The sequence below is a fragment of the Dermacentor andersoni genome, chromosome 2 (genome assembly GCF_023375885.2).
Source record: "Dermacentor andersoni chromosome 2, qqDerAnde1_hic_scaffold, whole genome shotgun sequence".
NCBI lineage: Eukaryota > Metazoa > Arthropoda > Arachnida > Ixodida > Ixodidae > Dermacentor > Dermacentor andersoni.
In genome coordinates this window covers 118,339,401-118,360,987 of record NC_092815.1, presented here as the reverse complement: position 1 = coordinate 118,360,987, position 21,587 = coordinate 118,339,401, and positions in this window count along the sequence as shown.

Below are 21,587 nucleotides of genomic sequence, written 5' to 3'. Positions count from 1 at the left end.
ATGATTGCGAGTCAGATACCACTGCAGTCCAACGGCTTCCCGACGAACATGCTGTCACTAATATTGAACTCATAGCCATACGTCTTGCCATCACTCGCATAGTAGAAAGACAGGTTCCGGCTCTTTGCATCCCCTGTTATGTTTATACTGACTCGCAAGCAACCTATGTATACACCGCCTGTCGCTCAGGGAGAGCAGAATATGCCGTTCTTAAGACCATTCGTGCTGAAGTCCGTCGCCTACAAGGGGAAGGCCACAATTGTCAAATGAATTCCTGCACATGAAGGAATCACTGGAAACGAAAAGGCACACCGGGCCGTGCGCGCTGCAGCTCTTTCCGCACCTTTGCCTGGACCCACTGTCGTTTCCGCTTCCTGGTCCCCTGCCGCCTTTACACACCCGACGTCGCCCCCTATAGATAGGGCCGAGACATGGCACCGCGCACAATGCTACTGCCGCAACATTCTCCAGCACTTGGCCAATTGGCCAACACTGAGAAACTATATCGCCGCCCACCCAGCACATTTCGCAGGATAGAGGCGGTTCTTCTTCGCCGAGCCCAGACCGGCCAGCTTCTGTCACCAGCAAGGCTACATCTCATCAACCGCACTCATACCCGAGCCCTAAGTGCCCGGCATGCCCGGCCAGAGGTACGGCTGAACATCTGTGGAGCTGCTCTGCCTTTGACACGGTCCGAGAAAGGACACTACACTCCCTGGGCGGGAACCGACCTGGCACCTTGCAGGAGTGGCTCGACCCACCATTGCACATCCGGCCCAAGGACTCAGTCCAGCTTTGGAGTGCTTTTTTGGACTTTTTCAGGGACAAGGAAGGGCCTGGCCGCCTCTTCGCAGAGCCGACTTCGGGACCACTCCACCTCGAGGAAGAAGCGAGTATACTGGTCCTCCTCCCCCTCCCCCATAGAGCACCCCTTTTCTGCCGCAAGGCTTCGATCGCCTATTAAACGCAGAAACAAAGACGTTTTTTTTTTTTTTTTTTTTAATTGAATCGTCGCGACGGCACATCACAATCGCCGTAGGCGTCGAAGTCTATAACGAAATTATTTCTGAACAGTTCTGACAGCGTCCACGCCACAATAGTTGCTAGTGTGCTGTCAAATAAATGCTCATATGCTGCGGCCTATAAAGCTCACGGCACGGTGCAAGAACGCGCTCCCAGTGAAAGCAAAACATTGTGCGCGGACATGCATGCAGACGCACAGTCGGTCGCTGCATTGAGGCTTCATTCTGTTATACTCCATTTGGTTATACAGACAGCCCACTATAAGAACAAATTTCACGTAGTTCACTCAGCGTTTGCCTAACTTTCACGCAAGACGCCGGTTCGAGAGACTCCATCGCGGCGACCGCGCGCAGTGGCGTTCACTGTGCATATTCGGTAAAGAGGTAGCGTCTGTAAACAATTCTGTGTTTTCAGTTTGCCCAAGATTATTATATCGACAGTCAAAAACTTCCCTCGTTTTGCGAGTACGTATACATAAATGTCCAAGAGGGCTGCCGCGTGGTGTTTTTATTGAGCGCCGTAAGCGAAACCTATGAGGAGCACGCCGCGTGATCCCTCATACTACGCAATAGTGGCGCTTCCGACAGATGGCGACTCCATAACTCCTCGCCCCCATATTCTCCCGGCCCCACGTTCTCCCGGTCCGACGGAGAACGCAAGCGCACCGGCGGCTTCTGCGTCCGGCGCAACCGGTAACGTTTGTAGAGACGCAGGAAGTCAGCAGTTCGAGCGTCAAAGTAGGAAACCGCGATTGACCGGCTAGCCATAAGCAGGGTGGCCAGATGAATGACAGCAGCAGGCCATGATTTCGCGCGGTCGTGCCCGTCCGCAGTTTGTTTCCAGGAGTACACAATGGCGTATCAAGGATGGCCTGCCCTTTCTAGTGAGCCAGCGGAGGCAAGCCCGCGGGGACTCTGCCGTGCCTCTTCGAAGTTTGGACATCCATGATCCACTGCTAGGATATGGATATTCGTAGGACTCGCTGAATTCGTCTTACGGCTGCATGTCCCTCACATGATTGTTTGGCCGCACTTTTCACGTCTTGCGGACATATACCGGGTTTGGCAGGTATTTGAGAACAAAGTTACGCCCACACGTAAACGCACACAGATACTGGATACAGATAATTTATGACTATTTAACGGGGTTGTGTACAGGTGGCCATGCATGCAATGAATATCGTCATTCAATGAAACCGCGGAGAGCGGCAATCACAGACTCCACACGCTGCCGAAACCGACCGCAGGCTGTGACCAGGTGTGTCTTCGGAACATATTCGCCATTGCATCAACAATAGCTCCTCTAAAAGCCTCAAGGGTGTTGTGTGGGTGCCTATTGGACTCCCTCTCAACTACGCCCCAAACGTAGTAGTCCATTGGGTTGAGATCTGGGGAGCTGGGGCGCCACATGTTTGGAGTAACGTGGTCGTGTAGATTTTCGGCCATCCATTCTTGCCTGGTATGGGCTGTGTGGGATGGTGCAGTCTTGCTCGAAAACATGCGGCCTCTCGCGCTACAGCAGTAGTCCAGGGCTTCACAACCGTGTTCAATACCTCAGTGTAAGCAACAGCATTAGCTCTGTCACCTTGGAGAAAAAATGTGGAGGCAACACGTCTCCTTCACTGCTCACGACACCCAGGACCATCACTGATCCTGGAAATTTTGTGTGCATGACAGTTGGGACATCCTCGGGGCATTTGCACAGCCACCGATCATTTTTGCGGTTCAGCTTCTGGTCCTGGACGAAGTTTTTTTTTTTTTCATCTGAGAAAAAAAACATTCCAGGCTCCTCTGGGTGTTTCAGTTTGGTCGGGAGACGTTTAGCTCTGGTCAGGCGCTTCTCCTTGGTTTTCTTATACGAGAACTGTCTTCTCCGCATAGCATAAGACTTGTAGCGAATGTCCTCATGAACCGCACCTCTGACAGTGGCCGCGTCAACCTCCACCTCCTTGGCGAGGGTTCATATCGACTTGCCAGGGTCTTCATCAATTATACCTTGGACGCGACTAATGAATTCTGGTGTCTTGAGAGTGTCGAAATGCTGACAATGTTGTTTCCTTTGTGAAACGGCGCCCACATCACTCTTGGCAGCCTCCAGTTCTTTCCGAACTTTGAACACGAATGATAGGGCAACCTTCAAGAATGTTGCAATCTCTGAATCGGAGTGTCCTGCAGCCAAGGACACGATAACTGCATGTCTCCTCATTTGCTCAGTTAGCTGAAGTTATGCCATGGTTACCTGCAGCAAAAAAAATAAAAATACATTTGCAGCTATTATGTACCTAGAAAAGGGGGGTCACGAAATGTGTGTTCTCAAATACCTGCCGCACCCTGTATTTGCATGTGCCTGAGGCACATGATTGGGAACGTGATGCGCAGATTGCATGGACATTGTCAGGGCCTTTTACACAGCATTACAATCGCAGCAGACACTATGACGCATCAATCTAGATTATCTAGGTGGTATTGGCAAAAGCCCCCACATTTTCTCTCTCGCACACGCGCATGCGCGCAAACGTCCGGCGCCTCCGCAAGTGCCACGCCCCGCTGTACTTACTAGCAACTGTAAAGTCGCGTCCGGGCAAGAGGTGATGTCAATGGGTGTTAGGCCTAAAATCTCGTCTTATGCCGTCGTCGACGAGGCGGTCGGAATCTCCGTTGTGTGCGGCGTGCTGAGGAAGACATCGAGATCTCCTTGTTGTCATAGTGACGCCAAAGGCTTGCAGAAACGGTCGCTGATTAACCAAGGTAGTATCTGTGAGCGGAAGTGCACGAAAGAAGAAACCATTGCTCAGCCGTAACGAACCCGATTATACCCCGTTTAGGCGGCAGCCGCACTAGCCTCTATTTTACTCCATTTAGATATGAGATTTCCCGAGAGGAGAAAACTCCGTTTAAGATCGATTTTAGTACATCTATAGCAATGTTAAGACTGAATGAAGTATTTTCTTTACATTAAATACATTCACGCTGATGAAATTAATATATTGCGGCGTGGAGTACGTTAAATAGGTTGTGCGTCAAATCTCGTACCTATACCGGCTATGACTTGGGATAGCAGTGCATGGAGGAAATGCATTTTCGCTCCATTCCATGGCACAACATTTTCATACCAATCAACTCCCTTCTGTAAATGAGAACCCCAGGTGGTAGAAATTTCCGGAGTCCTCCACTACGGCGTGCCTTATAATCAGAAAGTGGTTTTGGCACGTAAAACGATATAATTTTTAGGTGATATCAAGTTATTCCATTTTTTTACTCCGTCGTTTGGCTAAGGAAGTGAAATTGTGGTTTAATGTTTCTTTACTCCATCCTGATGGAGTAAGTATATTGAGCTATGGAGTTTTAGAAGGTATTCAACCATAAATACGTCTATTCAGGCTCATGTATGTTTACACTGCACTCTTAAATATACACCCCTTGGGGGTTATATACCTTGTCCCACAACGATAATCTTCATGTGTCTTGCCCACATTTCCTTTAACGCTGCGAGCCCGGTACTTCCAAGTCACGAACGGCTTGCGCGTTATCAGCGTGAGAGAGAGAGAGAGAGAGAGAGAGAGAGAGAGAGAGATAGCTCTTTATTAGAAAAACAGAGAATTTTGCCGGCGCGTATATAACCGCTGGCATGCTACTCTGTATAGGGATGGGGAATGGGATTAAAGGATTCCAGAAGAGAGTGGGAGAAAAAGAGGATAAAAATAAATATGAAATGTCCGAGTGGACCTGATACTAATATTTACAGGTGACATGGCGGGTAAATTTAGGCTTTTATATATGAAGTGTGCAATTTTTAAAGCTTTCCTATTAGACCAATTTCTGGCAGGTATTTGAACAATAAATACAAAACCACTCGCTGTTTTGAAGGGCCGGGCATTGGACCTAAGATGCTCAGTAACGTTAACGGTTCGTGGCAAATCATGTCCATTTGTTGCTCAAAATATTGTCTCTCGTCGCGGTACGCGGGGCATTCTAGTAATATGTACTCAATTGTCTCTAAATTGCGACAGTTATCACAGTATGGATTAGTGGTAAGCCCTATGCGGTACAGATAATTGTTCGTGTATGCCACGTTCAGTCGAAGACGATGGTACAATGTCTCTGAGTGTCGAGGAAGTGGTCGTGGAATTTTCGGTCTTATTTCTGGGTCAGTGTAACGCAAAAAGTTATCTTGGTGAAGCGGCAGATTCTAGATGCGGTCTTTTTCTTGATAGGCATATTTTTTTGCCATGTTTGAAGCGTCGGCTTTTGTAAAAAAAGTTCTTTTGAACTTGCGGTATTGGAGTCCATTTCTGGCAGCTTCATCCGCTCTTTCATTTCCCGAAATGCCGGCATGGCCAGGTATCCACTGCAACTTTATGCAATGCCCAACAATCTTAGCCCTGTGGTGAAGATAAGCAATGTCAAATGCTGCAGGTTATTATTGCAACGCTTGTGCCTGTTCCACATACTTTGTAGGGCTGCTTTTGAATCTGTGAAAATCACCCATGTCTTTGGCGGCTTCTGTCGAAGTACATATACAAGGGCCTCCTTAATGCCATATAGCTCCCCTGAAGTAGATGATGCCGCTCGCTCAATACGAAACGAGAATCGTTGCCCTGTAGAGAGAACAAAAAGTCCGCATGATGAACGATGTGGAGTTGTAGAGCCATCTGTGAAAATGTGCGTTGCGGCTGCGTATTCTTTGTGCATATATTCCAAAGCTATCTGATAAGCCGCTGCTTGAGGCATTTTCTTTTTCGCACTGATTCCAGGTATATATGGCACGATTTCCAGTGGGGACAGTGTCCATGGTGAAATGTTTCGTGGCATAATTTGTGACGCCTGAGCAGGAATCGAAATAGATATGCTTCCGACGGCCTGCCCAAAGCTATAGATGTAGCACGGGTTCTAGAAATATCCTTTAAAAAGTGAGTCTTCGTATGAATGACGTGGCGGAGGTGAATCCGAATTGTCTCCTGCGATGATAGCACTTGGAGAGGCAGGAATCCAGCTTCTGCTACAGTTCCTGAGCGGGACGACATCTTCGGAAGGCCAAGACATACGCGAAGGCAGTTGTTTCATGCTGCCTCAAGTTTTCTCTTGCTTGTGGGAGACATTTTGTGCAGGATCGGGAGGTAATATCGTAGTGTTCCGTCGACGTAGGCCTTATGGAGAAGCACCATTGATCGACAGTTGCTGCTCCATTCTGATCCGGCTAAAAATCGGAATACGTGCGACGCCGAGGAAATCTCACGCAGTTTTTTCACTTGGGGCGACCATGTGAGGTTCCTATCGATCGTCACTACAAGAAACCTTTGCGTCTTGACGTATGGAAGGGCACGACTACCCAACACTAGCGGGTATTTTTCCATACACCTCCGCGTGAAAGCCATGGCAACGCTTTTGTCGGGGGACAATTTCAGACCCCTTGGATTTAGGTAGGCCGATATATTTGCTAGCGCTCTCTGGAGACGTTGTTGGGTGGTACTGCGGGAACGCGCCGCACTCCAATTGCAGATGTCGTCCGCATACAGTGTGATTTTGGCGCCGCGGGGCAAGTTTCTTCTCAGATGGATGAGGACTAAATTAAATAATACTGGTCTTAACACAGCTCCTTGTGGCACTCCCTTCTCGATGGCATAAAGCGCCGTGGGGCCATCCGGGGTACACATGAAAAGTTGGCGTCCTTGAAGATAGTCTTCAATTCATGCGTAAAGCCGTCCTCCAAGACCAACGGTTTCCAAAGCGTCAAGTATTGCTTTATGATAGACCAAATCATATGCTGCCTTAATGTCTAAAAATAATGCAATAGGTATGTTTCCAGAGACCAATTCCTCTTCAACTGATGAGACCAAGGCAATGACATTATCAATTGCGTACCTATTTTGCCGGAAACCATTAATTTCCTCCGGGTAAACTTTTGTAGTTTCCAGGAACCAATTTAGTCGTTTGCAGATCATTTTTTTCGAATAGCTTCCCTACGCAGCTAAGCAGAGATATGGGTCTGAAGGAGGCATAATCTGTTGGCTGCTTCCCTGGCTTCAATATAGGAATAACTTTCGAAAGCTTCCATTCCGTAGCAACCTCCCCAGTTATCCATGAGGCATGCATTATAGTACTCCAGAAGGCGTAGGCGAGATGTGTGGCAGCGTGACACAGCATTCTCGACAGGAAGGTAGCGAGCGCTGAGTTTTCAAGAAACGAAACTCAAACAAGGCAGATGACGATTACTGTTGTGGGACAAGATAATCCCCAAAGGGTGCAAACCTTTTTGAGAGTGTGTATATAAGGGATGTTTCACGTAACTTTGAACCAAGCTTTTTTTTTTTACAGCGCAACTCAGGCACCCGTTCCTGCATTGAGCATCGGCGGCCCTCGGAGTAGTCGAGCGAAGGATGAGAGTGAACGCGGAGCGCAGCGGGGGATAAAAGACGGAAGAGCGCGAGGAGGAAAGCGGAGGATGAGAGTATATCGAAAGAGTAAGGAGGAAAGTGTAGTGCCGCACGAGTCCTGCTTCATGGATACCATGGATACCATATATGGAAGCGCTGGCGTGGGCTTCGGACCCACTGCGCATGCGTTACTTCGCCTTCGCCTGTGCTGCTAGGGGATGCGCTCCACGCGAGACGCGCGTTCCCGTGTTCGCGCTTTCTTTCTGAACGATGAGCGACGCAACCGGTGGAAATGCTTCGTCTGCCGCTGCTGCTAAACGAGCTGCCCGAGCAGAGGCTCGGCGCTGCCGCCGAGAGGACCCTGTCGTTCAACATCAAATTCTTTGCCACAATACATCGCGAATTCAAATCTCATAAACAACTGCGCTGAAAATTCGCATTAGGGTCGGTGAATCGTCGGTGAATTTTCTAGCGCTACATCTTGCGCAAATGAGACCAACGGTATATTGTTCGTAGTCGCCTAGAGTAATTCATATTTTTTGAGGCACGATTAGTTACATAATTGTGATTTTGCAGGTTCTTAAACATTCGCTTGAGGGTAAAGTTGTGTTTGAAACGTTGTAGGGCGTTCTTATAGAATCGACCCGATAAGGTTGTTTTGATTACGTTGTCTTTCATTTGGTTCCTTTTTCGTTGCTTTTAGAAAAGCACGTAAACTAAGAAAAAAAATATGAGAAGCCATTCCAACCTGTGAGGGTGGATGACCAGCGAAGCTAGCACATCACACTGGGTTAGACAAGGGTACGTGTATTAATTTTCATCATTTGGTAATGGAAGTGACGATAGTGATATACACCGATTTGTTCGGTTACAACCTTAGATTCGTGGCCAAAGTTAAATCTATACACGACCGTTGTTGAAAAGTTGGGTGACTTGGATTCGCGTGGAACTTACTTCAAACCAAACTCTTCTAGCACAAACTGAGTGAAGCATTTCTTGTCTGGTTTTGAAATGTCCGCATTGAAGTCTCCAACGATGACCACTGGGGTAGTGTCATCGTGGCTAGCCTAAAGTTACTGTATATGCTACCGTGGTAGCATATACAGTAACTCTATGCTAGCCCATGCAAAGTGCGTGGTCATGAAGTTGGTATCACACTCGGGTGTGCCTGAAGCTATACACACATGCAGTGGATATCAATTCCGTGTTTCGTCTGTATGGCACAGACATCCCCACAGTCGGTGACATTGTCTTCTTGCGACTGAAGGCTGTATGGTCAACTATTCGGACAACTTTGACTCTCCTCCTGTTGTCGACACCGCATTCTCCGCTGCTCGCCGTTCACCTTCTCCTCGCCGCCGCTCGCTTTCACCCATGCACCGGCGTCGGAGCCCTTTGCGCCAGGAAAACTAAATATCGCAGTTCAGGAGGCGAGAACTGCGGTGCCAGCGAAATGTATAGGGCCTCACACTTCCCCGAAGAACGTTATTGAAGTCGCAATAGAAGGAACATTGACGCTAGCACTTGTCGACACCGGCGCTGCACTTTCAGCGATAGATGCCTGTATTTGCCGCAAGATCGGAAAAGTGACGACACCGCTTTCTGGACTGTCTCTTCGAACTGCCAACGCGCAGCACGTCGAGCCATCCGGCGCCTGCACTGCTCGTGTCGTCATTCAGGACGTCCTCTATATCATAGAATTCGTCGTGTTGCCATCATGTTCACACGACGTCATATTAGGTTGGGACTTTCTCTCCACACATCATGCGATCATTGACTGCGCCCGCGCCGAAATCGAGCTGTTTCAGTTTTCGACTGATATTATCACTGACCATAAGGACCATTGCCGCAAAATCTCTGTTTCAGAAGACACCATTATACCTGCCTGGTCTTCCACCCTTGTCAGTATCTCTTGTGACTATGTAGATGACGGCACAGTACTCTTCGCTCCGTCTGAACTCTTAGTTCGCCGCCGTTCACTACCACTGCCGTTCGCCGTCCTCGAGTTCAAAGCTGGCGCCTCTCTCATCTGCGTCTCCAACCCATCGGCTGAAGCAATTACTTTACGCCGCCGTGAAAGCCTTGGCAGAGCAGAGCCACTGACTTCATCTTCAATATTTGACACGATGGACGACTCCACTTATATTGCTGCTCTCGAGGAATCGCGTCCACAGTCCCTACCGAGTATCGGCGACTGAAAGACAAGTTATTAATGACCAGGTGAACGATATGCTCAATCGCGGTGTCATCCAGCCTTCTAGTAGTCCTTGGGCGTCACCAGTCGTCCTAGTTAAAAAGAAAGACGGCTCCATACGATTTTGCGTCGACTATCGAAGGCTTAACAAGATTACCCGAAAGGATGTATACCCGTTGCCACGTATTGACGACGCACTTGACTGTTTGCAAGGAGCGGAGTTCTTTTCCTCCTTAGATCTCCGCTCTGGCTACTGGCAGGTGCCCATGGCGGACGCTGACTGTTCTAAAACCGCATTTGTAACACCAGATGGCAATGGGGCTTTTCAGCCTGCAGTACGTACATTTTGGCCTTTGCATATATGGCAACGCCTCCTGCTCATGAGTCCATGTGCTGTTCACAGACGACTCCAGTATACCCATCGACTTGAAACAACGCATCTTGGTTTATTTATTGCATTTATTATTATTATTATTATTATTATTATTATTATTATTATTATTATTATTATTATCATTATTATTATTATTATTATTATTATTATTATTATTATTATTATTATTATTATTATTATTATTATTATTATTATTATTATTATTATTATTATTATTATTATTATTATTATTATTATTATTATTGGTGGAGCGCTTGAAACCCGCTTCATCTCCGCCGCGGGTCGGCCTGGCATTTCACTATCTTCGGTATCGGCCTATACGTATGGGGAGTTTTGTGTCTACACACGGACACGATCCTGGAAGAACTAGCCCTTAACGGCTTCACTGTAACAAAAAAAAAAAAGTCACTGCTAGCTTCCGCGTCTGTTACCGAAGAGGGAAGCTCACATACACGTCGCGAAAGAAAAGCAAAGAAAGAAGAAATGACGAGAGCGTTTTCACGTGTTCAACGCAGCCCTATCTCTTGTCATTTAGGAACGTGACGGATTTCCATCTTCACGACGGTGCCTGCTAACATGCTGACGTGTTTTTGCGGCTGACTTAGTTATTAGCAATAAAAGAAAATAATTTGCATTATGTTCGAAGGTAATTATCAAGGCTCGAAATTTAGGAATTTCTTGAAACTTGTCCTGCCGCAAGAACAGCCCAAATGCTTGAAAATACCGCGAAATCTGTCGTCACATTGACGTCACTGGCGTCAATGTTGTGCGCAAAATTCGAAGATTGAAGTATGCTTCGACTATTTTTTTTTTCTATTTATCTCCGCTAATGATCAACTTCTCCCGCTGTAAAATAATTGACAATAATCAGAGTTCTGGAATAATGCGTTTAAACTGACTTAATGGCTCTTTTCAATGCCACTTTAAGAATAAGCACCGCAAATCAGAATCAGCGCCTAAAATAAAGCACCAGCTCTGCTGCGTGCCGATGTAATCAGGAAGGAGAGCTTCGTGTACCGGTTTCGGGACCCGTGTTTGCGCAATGGAGTGGTAGGGACAACTCTATGGCACTGCGCACGTTTGCTAAAATAATTTCACAATAGGGATTAACGGAGTGACCCAGAGTTTAAATTTGACATTGCACAGTTTTTTTTTTTTTTTTCAAAATAATTCTGCGAAGTGGGTTTTCTCTCTATAGCGTTCGCGCATTCGACTCTTATAATGAAATTATGCCTTGCAACACTGACAAATTATTTCCACGCGACCGAACATTATTATACATACAATGCAGTTTTCTCAGCCGCCTCTATCTTACAGAGCTCTTGTGAACACGCTGTATTCGGCACCGTATATATGTGTGCAAACTCTACACTCATACGGCGCAGTTCCCACATATTACTGCTGCTGGGTCACAGCTGCGGGTCGCAGCTGCGGGTCGCACTCGTGCCATACCGTCAAACATTTGCGAGGAGCACTGAGGCTGCTTTGTCGGTTGTCGAGTGTGGAATTTGCATATAGCACGAGCCGGGCGCTCCCACCTCCGTGGCTGGCTCCCAGGTGGGCATCTCAGCTGCCGACCTCGGTTGTCAGACGGACATTTGCTCAAGTGTCCTCTAGACGTACGACTTCCAACAGGTCTAATAAAACTGCCACACCTTGGCCGCCTCGTCACCACGGGCTGACTGGACGTCCGCAGAGAAAGTGTCGGTAAGGGGAAAATACGTTGAGTGCGCGAACTGGCGATCGCAAAGTTACGTGCAGCGCTTTCAAGGAACGGTCGAAGGCTCTTTACTCTCCTGAGTGAGCATCTGACGGATGAACAGAATGCATTCGTACATGGTCGAGTGTCTCTCGTTTTCGAAGCAACATTTTGTTTTGTGAGAAATGCCAGGGACGTCGTGGTTGAGAAAGACAACCACGAGGTGTATATGTAGTAATTGGGAAAGAATGTATATCGAATGTTTTCTCTTTCGAAATGCGGACACCGTGGGCCTGATGGACTCTCACCATTGATGGACTCTCGCTGTGGCCTAGTGCACGAACATCGTCTACGAGCGTGACAGCAGAATAGCAGAATGCCATGTCTGCTGCTTTGCTGTGACCATGCTGTGACAGATGGAGCAGGCCACAGCGGCGTCAGCCTTCTGGTGGCGGCAAAGTGAAACAGCAAACGAACAGCACGGGACCTCGTAGACCTCGTTGCACGCGGAAGAACAGTCCGGACTGGCCTGGGTGTCCTTGTGCGTCCTTGAGGCGCAGCGCTGGGGACCTCCGGAACAGTCTGGATGCGCCGTCGCTCAACAAAGGGCGTTTCAATCTTCGCCGAGGTTTTGTGGTCACGTTAATCGCTTTCATTCGTTGCTATATCAAGGTATACAGCCACTGCTGTAACGCGTTGGGATTAACGAGGCCCGAGACTACGACGACGTGTTTTGTTGCCCGATCTTGCTTCTCTGGCTCGCGCGAGGAATTTTGCGACCTCGTTTCGAGCTCTTCGCGCTGAACGTATAAATACGCGAGGTGGGTTTGAGCACGTTCTGAGAGTGTAGTCATAGAATTTCTTCTTTCTTTTTCCTCCAGAGGGACAGAAATCTGTTGAGGACTTGGCTTTGTAATCGGAGCCCTAGTGGTTAAAACATTTCTGGCGTGTATTCTGGGATTTCTCAAATGGCCAGGACGTTGGAAGAGAAAACAGGCGTTTACACGCCTGCACATTTAAGTCTTTCCCTTTTGAACTTTGAAATAAATGTTAATCAGAACCAAGAGGGCTTGCCGTCGCTTGAAATACATATGTTACTTCTATATTTCGAAAATTCCCCCTAACAGTGGGGTTGACGTTTGATATATATACGCCAAGAAACAAAATTAGACGTTACATAGAAATCGGGAATGGGTGCTTGTATATAGTGTGGGCACGCTTTCTCTGTAGTCCGAGTCCCACCATTTTCTAATGCCGTTTTATCTCTTCCGGGAGACATGCAGCAAATATGTATATATAGGGTAGCTGGCGGCGCTGGGCTCCTCTACTCAGTGCACCATCGATCACTTCCGCGCGAACGCGAATCACCTTCGCGTCGATAAGGTATTATCGAAACCCTTCGTGCTGGCAATAACGAGCGCCGGACATTCAATCGTATGGCATCGAGGCTGCGGGACAGCGATAGCGACCGAAGTATATCAACCACTCGGGACGTGTTTCGGGCGCAACTTCCGTGTGCCTGCAACGCGTCTGTGTATTTTGCTTCCTGCCAGCCGCCATGTCCACGAGTAAATCAAATCTGAAATGCTTTCCTCGTGGTTGACACCAAGCGGAGTGCATTTTACAACTATAGCAAACCAGGGCATACATCATTCATTTTTCTGGTGTCTGTCTCGGGCATCGATGTCATATGTTTTCTCCATTGCGTTTCCGACCTGCAAAACAAGTTGCGGAAAAAGATGACCGTTTATTTGTCCACAACACGATTCGTATGCTGTCGTCGTGCCGTCCGTCGTCGTCGCTGTATACCGCTCGTTGGCTTCGGCGTATGCATCGCGCGGCGCGAAATACAGACACGTCGATGCCGCGCTTAATATTAGCTACAGTCATGGAATAAAACGCTCCGTATGTGATGATTGCCACCATACCATCTTAAAGCACGTTTCCGTGGTGGTCGATGGTAGGTGGTATAAGCCTTTCGCCGCCGATACAAATGCGCGTCGAGGCAATCCGCGGGTCTGTTGCGCTTGCGTCCCCGCCGACCCACACGGCTGTTCGTGTACTGAGCGCAGAAACTCTGTTCGTGCTGTCTTAAAGCGGCCCCCTTGTCCGGGAAGCACCGTTGGCCCCAACCGAAGCCCCTTGCCCCGCCTACCGGGGTCAATGTACCGAATGTTGTTGGGTTGATACATGAGCACGTAAGCTCTGGGACGCGGCAACTTTGGATGCCGAGTCCTCTTCCCATCTGACAATGGCACGAAGGCGTCGACACAAAGGGCCTGTCCTCTCGCGCAAGCGAGTTGAATGCCACGTTCGACGCCGAACACCAACTATATACTGATACGTATACTTCCTGTTTTCGTGAGAGTCTTAGGGCGTCTGAAGGTTTAGACGCTGTGGTGCAGCTCTGCTGAGGTAATAACAGGTCTGTTATAAGGTAGGAAGGTGGGCGAGTTGGAAAGGATGCGTACTTATTAACCAGCGCGAAAACAACGGAAGACACAGAGTTAGAAGGACACAAGACGAGCGCTGTCTAACAGCAGAAATTTATTGAGCAAGATGCTCGAAGAAGACAACACGAATAAACCAACTACCTGCGTGCGATTGTGAAACGCACTTGCCCACTAACCATTTGCACGTCACTGAGTTTTAATGCGCTCGCAGGTAGTTGGTTTATTCATGTCTTAATTCTTGTTCGAACATTTTGTTCAATAAATTTCACTTGTTAGACAGCGCTCGTCCTGTATTCTTCTGACTCGATCTTTGTCTTGCGTTGATTTCGCGACTAATACGAGGGTCGTTCAACTCAGTCCGGGACTTTTCTTTTTTCCCCGGTTTAAACGGACGCCTAGGCTGAAGGTTTTGTATGCAATAGAAACTGGTACCTGTGTCCTGTTAGTGGTAGACAGCGCTCAATTCCCGCGCTTCTGGATAGGCTGTTATTCAAGATGGCGGACAACAGTGTGAACGTCTACGTGGAACAGCGTGTTGTGATGAAGTTTTTAGTGAACCGAGGGCGTAAAACCTGCTGTAATTTACAGAAGACTTCAGGCTCAGTACGGTGATGTGACACTCAGTCGCAGTAAGACATTAGAATGGTTTAAGCATTTAAAAGAAGGCCGTATCTCTATTACTGACGATCGCGATCGTGGTGGATGACAGCCCACAATAGTCATTCCTGAGAACATTCAGCGCGTGGAGCAGCTGATCGACAATCGTCGCATAACCTGTCGTGAAATTGCAAGGGTGTGTAATCTGTCGTTAGGAACAGTGAACACAATAATTCATGCTCATTTGTTGTTCCGAAAAATGAGTGCACGCTGGGTCCCAAAGCAGCTGTCTGCTTTTGACAGACAGAGAAGAGGGGAAGTCTGTAGAGAACTGCGAAGGAACGCTATGAAAGGGAAGGCCAGGATTTTCTGAATCGCGTCATGACTTGTGACGAAAGATAGGCTCACCATTTCACCCCAGAGTCCAAAAGAGCATCGATGCAGTGGAAGCATACGAAATCACCATCTTCCAAGAAATTTCGAACAGCTGCGTCTGCTGGTAAAGTGATGGGAAGTGTATTCTGGGATAAATCATTCACGTTGATTTTTTACCACTTGGTGTCACTATCAACAGTGAGTATTACTGCCGTGTTCTGCGTGATGTGCACAAGAGTTTACGGAATAAACGTCCGGGTTTGATCACAAAGGGTGTGGTCTTTTTGCAAGACAATGCATTACCGCATACCGCTCAACGCACATTCCAAGCAATCCAGGAACTTGGCTGGCAGATATTACCCCACACACCCGTATAGTCCTGACTTAGCAACAAGTGATTTCCACTTGCTTGGGTGGAAAACATCTGAACACTGATGACGAAGTGAAGAACGGTGTTCTGCAATGGTTCCATCGTAATAATAGATCTTTCTATGCCGAAGCATTTCTGGCGTTTGTTAAACGCTGGGATAAGTTTATAACTGTACCTGAATGTTATGTGGGAAAATAAATCCACTTTCCACTTTGAAATTTGTTCTTAAGTTTGTTTTATAAAAAAGTCCCGGATTGACTTGAACGACCCTCGTAAGTATGCAAGCTCTGCTCTCTGCGGAATTCGGCAAGTTCAACCTACAAATGGTATACCTAAATATCTTCTCTGGAACAAATATGGCGCCTTCGAGCCGAGTCGTTTCGAATAGCTTTCTAGAAGTGATTAACTATTCGCTTATCACATAGACAATAATCGTCGATGCTTTCTTTTTACGAGCGGGTTAACTCCGGCCTCGCCATAGCTATATAGGTCTATGCGGGGGCATTCGATCACCTCCATGCATATCCGGCCCACGCAGACGGATGCTTGAAGTTCCGGCCGCTGCCAATAGCGTGCGCGCGAAACGTGGCTGAAGAAGTGAGGTGCGGTGCAAACACGCAAAGGCGATTAACGCAGGGGCGCGCCCCGGCACACTGCGCAACAGTTCGTATACACTGTGAGCGCACCGCGCGCTATACTTCTGGTTTCTTATTCTATGCGTTTGCCTCCCTCACACCGCGACTAGCAGGTGCGGCGATGCCGGAAGCCCTCTCGACATGCGGCGAGAGGATACCAGCGGAGCGATATGCTTTTGCGGTGCAACCTCAAAGACTGAAGTATCGGTGCGCAAGGAGCAGTATCAATAAATCTTTCTCCTCCTGTCGAATGTGTCAGTTGAGCGCGCGTCAACGAACTTCCCGAGAGGCGTGTAAGAAAGTTGCGTAACTGACGATTTCTATCGTGCCGGGTCGTCAGCGTCTCGATAAGTTGTCTGTATCGCAACTTGTGCACCGGTATAGTTCTCGAGCAAATGAAGGTGTGTCTGCGCCGCATGAAAAGTGCGTTCCCACGGTCAGTCGCGGGTAAGCTCGCGAGTCAGAAAAAGGCAGCAAATCCTCTGTGTACACTCGGGCCCAGGGGATTTCTCCATAGTTGATGGCGGACATCCGCTGCAGAGCAAGCGGAGCACTTCGAACGGTTGACGTTGTCTTCGTATATAGTTGACCCTGCAGGTACAAGTGATGGCTGGTGTAAGGGCCGCCTCGGCCCGAAGTGTCCGTTAGAGACACTTTCTCAACTAGAGAAAGAGAAAGCGCGTCTCCCGGCGTCTACCGTCTCGTGCCATGGCTGCTGGGTGCTGTTGGCTCGGTCGCTATCTCGGCGGTTATATTTGTGGATCTATACACAAAGGTTATATGTGCGCCTATTGTAAGGGCTAGAGAATGCGGCCCTTTTATGCTGACCAAGTATGCGCGCCTCCATTGTGCCTAACAAAGAAATAACTTCCTGCATAAAACCCGAACATATAATGCCGGCTCACAGATATCTCTAAAGCACACCTATCCGTTAATCGAACGGTGATGTGTATTTGATAAATTCTTTGATTGATTTTATTTTCTTTGATTTAGCCATTCGTTATGTGGCACGGGGATGTGCCCGTTCTTGGCCACTCTGACACAATGGGTATGTCTCACTGTGACACAAGAGGTATACTAGTTTAATCCTTATATGTCGCTTGATACGCGTCGTTTCTTTCGTTTTTTCTGTGAATTGTCAGGATTGGGGGCTCAATCCCGTCGCTCGTGATCCGTTGTCAAGATTGGAGTCCAGCATGAATTAGAAGGTAGCTGGCCCATGCCGTCGTCCAACTTATCCACGCTGAGAACGTTGATGAAGGGAAGGCCTGCTTCTCATCGAGAACGAGGAATATGGGTTTATTTACAATATTTATATCAGTCTAACATGACTGTATGAGAAAGTACATCAGTCTAACATGACTGCTTGAGAGAAGTGTCAGTCCAACACGACTGCTTAAGAGAAGTGTCAGTCCAACATGACTGCTTAAGAGAAGTGTCAGTCCAACATGACTGCTTAAGAGAAGTGTCAGTCCAACATGACTGCTTAAGAGAAGTGTGTCGAGCATCCGCACCACAGCAGTTTTTAAACACTCGGTCCTCCCGCGATAGAAGGCGACCCGAACATTCGTTACTCATTGTAAACTAGCCGCCTCTCCGCAGGACGGCCCACACACACAAAGGCACCCACGTTCGCGCCCACACACACAAAGGCACACAGGTTCGAAGGTCTGGAACCGACGTCAGGGGGGCCCCGTAGAACTCGGAGCCGTTCCGGGTGGCGCGTTGGGGAGTTTGGGAACAATAGTTGGCCCGCCGAACTCATTCCGTCACAAAGTCGCTTTAGTCACGCTGAGGCTAGAAGTTCGCGGCGTCGCTCCCGGAATGCAGCCGTCACAGTCGCAAGTGGGTGGCAATCTTGCATTGCAGCTCGCCGTTCTTAACAGCGCCGGGATGTTGCCATCATAGTCGCAAGCGGGTGGCAATCTTGCACTGTAGCTGGCCATTCTTAACAGAATATACCTGCCATCACCATTCTTCCCTCGGCAAGCATCATGTATCGCCTTCGTCCTTGTGATATCGCTGCCTATATGTCTCACACTGCGCATCCGTCCGATTTCGAGATTGTATTTCAGCATGGCTTGATAGTAATGTTGTGCATAAACATAGAAAATCGGAGTGTCGAACCGAAACTTTTTCGTTCCGTTTTTCATTCCGGTTCAGCGAAAACGGTTCAAGTTCATTTGCATGACCGAAGAATAATTACAGGAAGACAGTATAAATTTACTTTCCAAAAAACCTCGACGATGCTGCTAAGCTCCACCGATAGATTACGGGTGTTGTTCTTCCGGCGGCACGTAGTTAGTAGTTACAAAATAATTATGCAGATCCAACAGCAATGTTGGAATCTATGTGAAGCGAAGCTTTAGTGTGTGTGTGTGTGTGTGTGTGTGTGTGTGTGTGTGTGAGAGAGGTGTTTATTGAGGAAACGCAGAGAGGTCCTCTAGCCTGCTACTTTTCTCGTCAGAGGGAAGGGAAAGAGAAGAGAAAGAGGGTATGAGGAGTGCTGATGAGGATAGACAGTAAGATGCGACTAAATACGCGTTCTTGTCCGGATGGCCGATTCACAGCCTTGAATCTAAGCCGGCGTTAACTAAGAATTCTGAGAGAGCCTTAGTGGCTGGCTTCGTTTATATTATATCCGACAAAGGGCCCAGTATTTCTCTCTTTCTCCTTTTTTTTTTCTTTGCTCAACTGCTTGTTGTTCAACAACGACTTTTTGTGAATACGGGCCCAGGGCCTGTCTTCACATAAAGTTCTTACGCTTGTTCATATGAGAGAACTGTTCATAAGAGAGAACTTCAGATAATCCTAATGCAGGGCATATAATTATAGCGAAGGCGGCCAGCAAGCGACAAATAACACCGACGAAAGAAACTCATTGTGAATTAGGCCCCCGGATCTTACTCGGCAGGAACACAGGCGAGTAACCAAATTTGGCTTAACGAGAGTAAGTACAGGCACGGTTTTGACATATGTGAGTCTGGCGCTCTTTTCCAGAGGGAATACTTCTTGTCGTAGCAGACCAATCACATCTACATATCGCAGTTTCAGGTGCAACATCAGAAAGCTAGCCGACGTTTTACACTTCAGTTAGGAGTGCACAGCCTTTACCCAGCACTGACGCCGAATTATAAGCACTCTACCCGCAGCCCTCGTACAATCTTTCTGCGAAACGTCCTTGTACGCGCAATTTCAACTTGCCTTATGGTGGTTCCCCTTCCCTCTGCCATTTCTCCTTGAGTGTGACCACCAATGTGACAGGTCCCATTCCCTTTCATTATAAATAAAACATTTGCAACAACCCGGGATAGTATAGCCAAGGAAAGCTTCGATAATCACGTTGCGGAAGTGCATGACAAGCAATATGTCATTTCCATTGCAGGTATACTTCAACTTGTGAGATTGAAAGCCGCGAGCCAGCTAGGAAGCACTTCTTTATTTGAACGATAATATGTATAGGTCTCTGACTAACGGGAAACTATTTGACAGTCCCCGATTTCAAGCGCTTGCGAGTGTATTACTAACATGTCTGCCACCAGGCGCAATACGTTGAAAACCCTACTAATGGTGCTGCTACTTCTAAAATCAGGAGGAGGAGGAGGAAAAACTTTATTTGCTCTAATTGGTTAGAAATTTGCGGTGGCAGATGCGGTCGGCCGTCTTCACGGTCTTCTTCCCCATCTGCGCAGGGTCGACGCCCCTATTCCAGGGCACCACTGAGGGTGGCTACTCGGCGAGCGTGCCTTACTAGTCCATGCTGAACTTTCGGGTCGCTGCTGGAGAGCACCCTCTCCCACTGCTCCGCACTCGGGTCTTTTATTTGAAGGAATTGTTGATTCTGAACGCATTCCCATGTAATGTGATATAAGGTGGGCTTGGCGCCGCACCAGGGGCAAATGTCTGTATACTGGGTGGGAAACATCTTGCTTAGTGTGTTTAGGTTTGGATATGTTCCTGTTTGCAGCCTCCTCCAAGAGGTTGCTTCATGCTGATTTAGGCTGTTGTGGGGTGGAGGGTATTTGATTCGGACCGCCTTATAGTAATTCAAAATGTCTGAGTAGCTTGGGTTGACTGGTATGGGTTCCTCAGGGTCGGTGCTTGTGGCCGCTCGGTTTGTGTGCTCTCGAGCTGCCTTGTCCGCCCTTAGGTTCCCTTCTATTCCAGCGTGTCCCGGTACCCAGAAAATTGTATGCCTGACTTTGTTGTTAGCCCTGCAGGAGCGGAGGATGTGAAGCGCTCTGCGTCCTATTCTGCCGTTCATGTAATTCCGACACGTAGTTTGCGAGTCGGTGAGTATTGTTAAAGACCTTTCGGATCGGTAGCCCTCCACTGCCGCTAGAGCTACGGCTATTTCCTCAGCTTCCGTTACCGAGCAGTCCTTCATTGACGCGCTGCTGATCTCTTTGTAGTCCTGGCTTATTACTATCGTAGCTGTCTTTACTATGTTTGTGCCCCTTTGCTTGGCGTATACTGCAGCATCTGTGTATACTGTTGTGTTTTTTGTGGCCAGGTACTTTTCGACGTATTTCGCCCTTGCGTCCCTTCGCGCCGTGTGGAGGTTTGGGTAGGGGGCTAACAGTGTATGTTTTCCGATATTCATCAGGAATCCCCTCCGTTCTTTGGGTTTCTTTGATTGATTCCGCGAAGCCTAGCCTTATTAGCAGTTCCCTTCCCGTTTTGGTCTGCTGGAGTCTCATGAGCTGTGCGATACTTTGGGCTTCTTTTAGTTCTTCGAAGATGTTGCTTAAACCAAGTGCCATTAGTTTCTCTGTCGATGTATTGTTCGGCAGGTGAAGTGCTGTTTTGTACGCTTTGCGTAAAATTGTGTCCACTTCTTGTATTTCCTGTTTGGTGCAGTTGAAGTACGGGAGTGAGTATGCGACCCTGCTGACCACTAGGTTGCCAACCAGCTTAAGTGTGTCTCCTTCTTTCATCCCACATCTCTTTTGTGACACCCGCGTGATCATGCGTGCTATTTGGGATGTTGACTGCTTGAGTGTTTTCACCGTGTGGGTGCAGCGCTGGTTGGATTGCACTCACATTCCAAGGATCCTGATTTGTTGGCTTTCGGGTATCGGCTGCCCCTTTAGCCATATGTTAAGGCTTTCTTTGCTTTTCTTGCCCCGTGTAATTCTCAGAAGCCATTGCAGGCAATGCATGGATGGAAAGCTCCAGAAAAGCCTGACCAGCCTGAACCTAAAACTTTTTTTCTTTTCGGTTTCACTACGGAGTGAAAAAAATCTTAACGTTCCGGTTCAATGGCGGTTCTAGCAAGAATAATGTATTCTTTTAAATTTCAGTTTTCGGTTTTGTTTCGGTTCGATACTGAGATAAAAATTGCATGAAAATGGAGCTGTGACCTTTGTGGTGGATAAGCATCCCCTGAGATTACACATTGCATGGGATGAAAGTAAGCAACATTGTACGCATAGATACATATATATTCTATTTTTCGGGTTACCTGATTCTTG